An 8,336-nucleotide genomic window follows, 5' to 3' on the forward strand; every position below is an offset into this window, starting at 1 on the left:
TAATTTCTGTATTTTTTCATTTCTATATATATATATATACAGGACTGTCTCAGAAAATTAGAATATTGTGATGAAGTTCTTTATTTTCTGTAATGCAATTCAAAAAACAAAAATGTCATGCATTCTGGATTCATTACAAATCAACTGAAATATTGCAAGCCTTTTATTCTTTTAATATTGCTGATTATGGCTTACAGCTTAAGAAAACTCAAATATCCTATCTCTAAATATTAGAATATCATGAAAAAGTATACTAGTAGGGTATTAAACAAATCACTTGAATTGTCTAATTAACTCGAAACACCTGCAAGGGTTTCCTGAGCCTTGACAAACACTCAGCTGTTATAAATCTTTTTTTTTACTTGGTCTGAGGAAATATTAAAATTTTATGAGATAGGATTTTAGAGTTTTCTTAAGCTGTAAGCCATAATCAGCAATATTAAAAGAATAAAAGGCTTGCAATATTTCAGTTGATTTGTAATGAATCCAGAATGCATGACATTTTTGTTTTTTTAATTGCATTACAGAAAATAAAGAACTTTATCACAATATTCTAATTTTCTGAGACAGTCCTGTATATACACAAAAAGGATCTCTCAGACAAATAAAATTAATGTTATCAGTGGGGGGAACAGAGTGGATTCAGTTCATCATCTTCATCATCCTCACTCATTTCTACCGCACCATTTGTGGAAAGGGGGGTAGATGGGGGTGTGGGGGGGGGGGGTCTTGAACTCCAGTGAGTAGCTCGTCATCCAACGATTTAAAGGTAGCCAGCTTGATCCCAAACGGACCTCGCCAGTCACACGCTAAGAAACCTCAAAACCCTCGCCGCTGCCTGCGGAGGATATTAATATGAAAATTGAGAAAACTGCATGTTTATTTTGGTCCGGTTCACCACGCAGCGCTGGTAAAACAAATCTGACTTGATGAATTTAGCATTTTTTTTCCCTCGAACTCCTCTGCGCTCGGCAATTTCGGTCGACCTGGACGACGTTTACGTCAATATCTTGGAGACGGGCCTGACAGGAAAGCGGGAGGCGGGGCTAACATGTATAAAAGGATGTAAGGAGGGGAAATGGGAAGGTAGAGCACGAGGTGAATGATGGCGAGATGATCACAGGGAGAAAAGATGGAGGAGGCGGCGTGCGGGGGGGGGGGGGGGGGGGGAGGAGCGAGGCCTGATTGACAATTTGCATCCTCTTCAGAGGGTATCAGGGGACATGATTGAATCCAGTCAGGCTGAACCCATTAAGGGGGGAGCGCTGCTTGTCGGAGGCCGAGCAGAAAGCCATTCACCGGCGCCGGGGCCCCGCTCTTCGCCCGGTCTCCATTTATATTCATGCCGGGGCTGAGTTATTGAGGAAGAAGAGGGAGCGTGGGAGAGGAAAAAAAGAAAGGTACTCGTCCAGCCATCCGTTAGCTATTTGTGAGCCGTTGAGTCCTCACCCGCCGCCGCCAAGACCACTCACTTAACACGAGGTGCGAACGATCCCATTTGCATGTGATTTTCATGGGTCAATATGTCGATAAATTGGATTCAAATTGTCGACATGTAACGTTCCGGAATCACTTAAAAAGCACTGGAGTGAGAGAAATGTAAAAGCTAGAGGGTGGGGAGGGGAGGGGGGGGGGATGCAAAAGGTCCTCTGCATGCTAAACAGCCGCGTCTCTTTTCATTAGCCCGCATGGAGCGCGTCGCCGTGACAAGTTAAGTGACGCCGGTGCGGTTACGTAAGACACATCGGTCGAGCCGAGGCAGTCATCGAGCGGGAAGCTTTTCCCTCTTCGTGCTTCTCGGTCGATCCCCGGGCGTCAGATACGTGGCCGAGGGGCGCCGCCGGGGAGCGGTTCCTGACAGCCGGCCCCCTCTCGTCTCCGCCCCTCGGCCAGACAGCTGATCCAGAGGAGCCTGGGAGTTTGACTAGGTGACAAAAAGGGGGGGGGGAGGTGAAGCAGCTCGTGGAGAGAGTCTTCCACGCGGCGCCATTTATCTCGGAAAAAAACACACACACACACGCCCAAAGCCACGAGACTGCGGCTCGCTTCTTTTTCTGGTTCGCACCGAGCTGTCAGAGCGGAGACGGGTTTGGATCCCCGCCGCCGTTTTGGGTCCCGAGAGCGAGAATCAGAGACGATTTCATCCTCTGTGTTCGAGCGTCTGGGATCGGACCTTTTGTTATATTCGGCGGTTGTGCGTGACTCGGTGACTAAATAGCAAACAAGAGGCCCCGCGGCATTTCACTACAGTTAAAATTCATATTTCCAGTCCGTACCTTCGGAGGAGTGCACTCAGTCGGACTCCAAATTGCCTATTAGGCTGTTTTCAGAGAAGCTGCCACGGCGCCGCACTAATCCGGGTTTTTTTCTTCTTTTCTCCTACATTTGCTCTTAGCTTTGATGAAATTATCAAAAGCACAAATTCGGATGAGCCCGTCAGAGTGTTTTTAGCTCAAACTATATTCAAACTCGTAAACATTGAAGGTCATTTGAAAGAAAAGTAATTAGACGGTCCTCTCTGGACTACTTTGTAGGAGACGGACCATATATGGGCAAAGCCACTGTTCCTAATGTGTCTGTCTCTCTCTCTCTCTCTCGCTCTCTCCTGCCTCTCCCTCGGCGTCCCTGAGGTTTAAAGTAGTCACAGAAGGATCATGTTCGAGTTACGAATGTCCCAATTAGGAGGAGTTTGAGTCGGAGGGTCTTGGAAGTGGTACTCAAGTGACTGGTGCAAAAACATCGTTTTTATTTAGGCCGGCTTAATGCAGGCTATCGACTTCTCGATGAGGACCAGGATTAGGTCAAATATACCTCGCTCACTAATGCACGCCTAATGGCTCTGCTATAGATTGTCCATAAAAGTGGATGATCATAAATATTGCTGGGTCCTAAAACATTTATGAGTGAAATCCAATCCGCTTAGAATATCGTGAGTCACTAAAGCTGGCGGCGCTGGATCCAGACATCATGTTCAAAAATGAAATGAAAAAAGAGGTGGGGGAGGAGGTGGGGGGGGGGGGGGGTTCGGAGTCCGTGCGAAAAAACATCAATTTCCGTTTCACTCGACAAGATGTGTTATTGTCTCGTTTTTTGGAGTCGACTCTTATTCCAGCTGCCGGGATACATCCATAGAATAAATAATAACAGAGGCGAGCGCTCGGTGTCCCCGGCTTCCAGAGAGCCCGCCATGTTCACGCCGGATCGACGCGGTTGCTCCCTGCCGTCGCGGTCACAGCGGCCGGCGGAGCGCCCGCTCCACCTGTCGCGAGCTCGTCTGTGACGTTTGACCCCCGGCAGGGGCCGAATCCGTAAAATCTCCCAGACCCGCGAACGCAGCACGACGCGCTTTTCAGATATGTCGAGGCGAGAGCGAAGTCCGAGAGACGTGAAGAATTCTCCTTCAACGTTGGGGGTTTGACAAAAGGTCAAAGGTCAAAGGTCGCCGGCCGGATTTAAGGACGGAATTTAGTCACCACCCCGATGAAGGTGTAGGTGCTCTCACGCCTGACCCCACGGACCTCACCGAGAGGGAACTGGAGCCTTTATCTTTGCTCTTGGGGCCGCTGTGGGTCAGTGGGTAGCAGGTCCGTCTCTCAAAGGGTTGGAGGTTCGATCCCCGCCCTCGCCGATGTGTCCTTGAGCAAGACACTTAACCCTGAACTGCTCCCTGTAGCTGAGTCTACGGTGCATGAATGTGACATGGTTGTAAGTCGCTTCGGATTTTGGCTTTTTCTTCAAAGAACCTATAAAGGTGCCTCAATCGAAACAATGGTTCTTCAGTAGGTGATGGTTCTCCGTAGAACCACAAATCCTTTTAAAGAACCATTTAAGAACCGTCATGTTTCTGTGTGGACCAGGTCCTCATCCACAGGTGGAGTCATGGCTGAACCGTTCCCGATATAGTTCACCTATAAAGGTGCCTAAAAGAACCTTCAAAAAATGGTTCTTCAAGGCACCATTTCTGGTTCCACAAAGAACCTTTCAAACCAGGGTTCTAGAACCATTTCCTTATATAGTTCTTCAAAGAACCTATAAAAGTGCCTCAAATAACCTTAAAAAAAACACATTTCTGGTTATTTTAAGAACCGAAAGTAAAAAAGGTTCAATAAAGAACCCTTTTCAAATGGTCCTTCAGTTAAAAAATGATTGAACCAATTTATGAAAAAGCAAAACAATTTAATCAGGTTTCTAAAATGTTCTCAAGATCATTTTCAAAGATCTTTTCTGTGACAGTCTGGGAAAAATAATCTTTTCCATGCACAGAAATTCTGGCATATATACTTTTTATATGACGGAGGTATATGCTCCTGTGTAAACTGGGTTGTGTTGACTTGAGTCTTAGTTTTGGATTTATTCATGCTGTGATTTTGTTTTGCGTTTTTTTATATTGTCTGTCACTGTTTTATGTTGTATTGTCTGGAACTTTGTGTGACGTGCTGCTGCTGCTGTCTTGGCCAGGACACTCTTGTAAAGGAGATTTTTTTTATCTCAATGAGGCATTTCCTGGTTAAATAAATTTAAAATAAAATAAAAACATTTTTTAATTCGTTGCAGTTACCCTCAAAGAAGTGAGACAACCACCACGCAGTCACATTTCTCCGGCTGTATTCAAAACGCCTCGTCTCTGGTCACATGTCCGCGGTCCAGTTGTGTTCTGGACTCCCCACCAGTCGCTCCTCATAAGCTCCGTGACCTCTGGAGAAGACGGATCTTCATCGATGCGCCGCACGACTCGTCTTCCGTCACCGCGGGAATTTATCTGCGTGTCCGTCGCCGCGCCGACGACCGTCCACATCCCAGTTCTGCAGCCGTCTCTGCGTCATTAGAGATGTTCATTGCACACTTTGTGCTTTTATAGAGCGATGAATAATCTGCTGACTTACATGAAGCACATTCTGCTCTCCGCATCAATCTCGCCTCTTGCTTTTTTTCTCCCGCTGCTGATCTCATCTTCCCGTTACCCGTCCCTGTTCGATAACGACAGCGTCTCGCACCGTCTCCGTTTCACACGCACACAAACACGCATCTGTGAACGGAGAGTTTGTGTCCAACGGTCCGCGGCTCGCGAGTCAATTAACCGAGGGTCCGTGCAAATGAACAGAACAAGGCAGCAATCGGCCCCTAAGTGTCCGACCCGTCTAATGAAGCACGCGGGTAAATGGACGCTTTTATGTGATGGAGCTTAAGCGGCGGAGGTTGAGGACTGAAACGGGGTTTCGCATTTTCCAAGATAGTAACAGTAAAAGAGATGTGGGCGAGGAGATGCAGTAGGCTTTGAGTGTGCTCTCTGATCAGATGACCTCTCAGATGACCTCTTAGATGACCTCTCAGATGACTTCTCAGATGACCTCTCAGATGACCTCTCAGATGACCTCTAAGATGACCTCTCAGATGACTTCTCAGATGACCTCTCAGATGACCTCTCAGATGACTTCTCAGATGACCTCTCAGATGACCTCTCAGATGACCTCTAAGATGACTTCTCAGATGACCTCTCAGATGACCTCTCAGATGACCTCTAAGATGACCTCTAAGATGACTTCTCAGATGACCTCTCAGATGACCTCTCAGATGACCTCTCAGATGACCTCTCAGATGACCTCTCAGATGACTTCTCAGATGACCTCTAAGATGACTTCTCAGATGACCTCTAAGATTACCTCTAAGGTTATCTGTTAGATGAATTATTCCGCTGACCTCTCAGATGACCTCACAGATGACCTCTCAGATGACCTCTCCAATGACCTCTCAGATGACCTCTCAGGTGACCTCTCAGATAACCTCTCAGATGACCTCTCAGATGACCTCTCAGATGACCTCTTAGATGAACTCACAAATGACCTCTAAGATTATCTGTCAGATGACCTCTCCTGCTGACCTCTCAGATGACCTCTCAGATGACCTCTCAGATGACCTCTCAGATGACCCCCCCCCCCCTTCGCTGCGACAGCATCGGCGTTATCAGACGCTTTTAATTGGTTGCCTCCCCGTAGCCATGGACTCTAGTCCCTCCGCGCCGCCGCCCTGAACACTAACCCGAGGAAATCCACGCTGCCGACCCTCTCAAGGCCGCCGTCCTCTTCCCTCGCCGTCCTCTTCCCTCGCCAGATTCTGCCGGTCAACGATGATTTCCCGAGTGTGATGTTTTCCTTCTCCTCCGCATGCGAGCGGATCAATGGGTTCCCTGCGATGTGTTTACTGCTCACTACTTCCTGCAGTTTACCAAACCCGACCCACACCTCTCCCTCCCCATGTGTGTGTGCGTGTGTGTGCGTGTGTGTGCGTGTGTGTGCGTGTGTGTGTGTGTGTGTGTGTGTGTGTGTGTGTGTGTGCATTATTAACCTCCTGACCGAACCTTTAGTGCACTGCGGGGCTCCATATCGTCTGCGTGCTCTGAGAATAATTGCGCCACATTCACGCGCCGTGCGGTCTCAATGATTATCTCCACATACATGAGGAGGCGTGTGTTTAGAGGAAGCTTATTCACCTCCACCTCCACCTCCACCTCCAGCTCCACCTCCACCTCCACCTCCAGCTCCACCTCCACCTCCACCTCCTCCAGTACAGGAGCAGCACAGCTGTGGGTTAACCGCATCTTGCCTCAAATCATAAGAAATAATCAAAATAAACTTCTTCATTCAAAACTTTTCACGCTACATAATTGTCCTTTTTTAAAGTGTTGCTCATTTTATAATATATATTAAATTATAACCTTTAGCTGGTTTCACCAGTTGAGGATATTTATAAATATTTATGACAAGGCTGATAATGAATAAATATGCCGTAATTCTTTTAAACCATCAGTTAAACATTCCTAGAGTATAAATAAAACATGATAATAATATACTTAATAAATAATAAAAAATAATACATGTTCTCATTCTTAATTAAGAGTGCAGCATAAAGTAACATTTAATAAATAAAACAATTTAAGGATTTTACTCAAACATGTGTTTGATTGCATGATTAGTAGAAATCCACCACCACAATATTTGTTTTAATCTTTATTTTTATCAATTATCTCGACGCCTACTGACCACGTGCCCCCCCCCCCCCCCTCATTAAGCTCCATCACATCATCTTAAGCCTCCAGATCTTCATCCATTGCTCTTCACCCTCGCCAATCAAGTGAATATGAATGTGTTCGAAGCTTCTTTCTCTCGGGTCTCTTCAGGCTTTATTTACAGGCGTTGTAAAATAAACGCTTTTGGACGCCCCCTCGGTCGCCGGTCGTTTGTTTGGACTCGAAAAGATAATTTTTTTCACATCAGCTGTCGTGCTTGAAGGATAGCTCGCTTCAGTTAATTACACCGCTAATGCTAATGTTTGTGTGAAAGATGAACGCGTTCATTAATAACTAATGTGGTAGAAATCACGGCTCCGGTATTAATACGTAGAAATCAGATGTGTGTGTTATTTTTTGCTGCTGAATCTGTTTTTTATTGTAACGTGTGGGTGTGAATATACGATATCTCACATTTACGCTTTAACTCTAGTTTATTCGAGCAGAAAATTGGAGGCAAATATGTGAACGGAAAAGAGAGCAGAGAGCAGCCAGAGGGACGCCAACAGAAAGCTGATGTCAAAGCAAGAGCAGAAATAAAAACCTTTTATTTGTGTTATTATGTGTTGTTTTGAATTGTGATGCCAGAACAAATCAAACAGAACTGAGATCAGATCTGTCGGGGGAACATTTGATTGAAAAAGCTTGACCGCTGACTTCTCTGTCAGTTCATGCAAAAGTTAATACATTTATTTTTTTACAAAACTGTCTTTTTTCAACAGAACCCTTGATTATAATCCTCTCTGAGCAGAAAGAATATATTATAATTCAAGGGGAAAAAAAACAAGAGTCAACAAATTGATTTCTAGAGTTCCTTCAGGAGGACCAATGAAAGAGAACTTTACTGTTTATAAGTTTGAGCTTTCTGGGATATGAAGACCTTAAAAGCTCAATAACCTGCAGATACACTCGGAAAAGTAAAGGTTCTTAAATGGTTCTTTAAAGTCTTTGTGGTTCTACGAAGAACCATCAACTGCTGAAGAACTATTTTTTTCATTTGAGACACCTTTATCGGTTCTTTTTAGAACTCTTTCAGGAAATTGTTCTCTAAAGAACCCTGGTTTGAACGGTTCTTTGTGGAACCATAAATGGTGTCTTAAAGAACCATTTTCTGAAGGTTCTTTGAGACACCTTTATAGGTTCTTTAAAGAACTATTTAAGGAAATGGTTATTTAAAGAACCCTATTTTAAAGGTTCTTGGTGGAACCAGATATGGTGCCCTTAAAGAACCATTTTTTAAGGTTCTTTATAGGTTCTTTAAAGAACTCTTTAA

The sequence above is a fragment of the Pseudoliparis swirei genome, chromosome 18, assembly GCF_029220125.1.
Source record: "Pseudoliparis swirei isolate HS2019 ecotype Mariana Trench chromosome 18, NWPU_hadal_v1, whole genome shotgun sequence".
Lineage (NCBI taxonomy): Eukaryota > Metazoa > Chordata > Actinopteri > Perciformes > Liparidae > Pseudoliparis > Pseudoliparis swirei.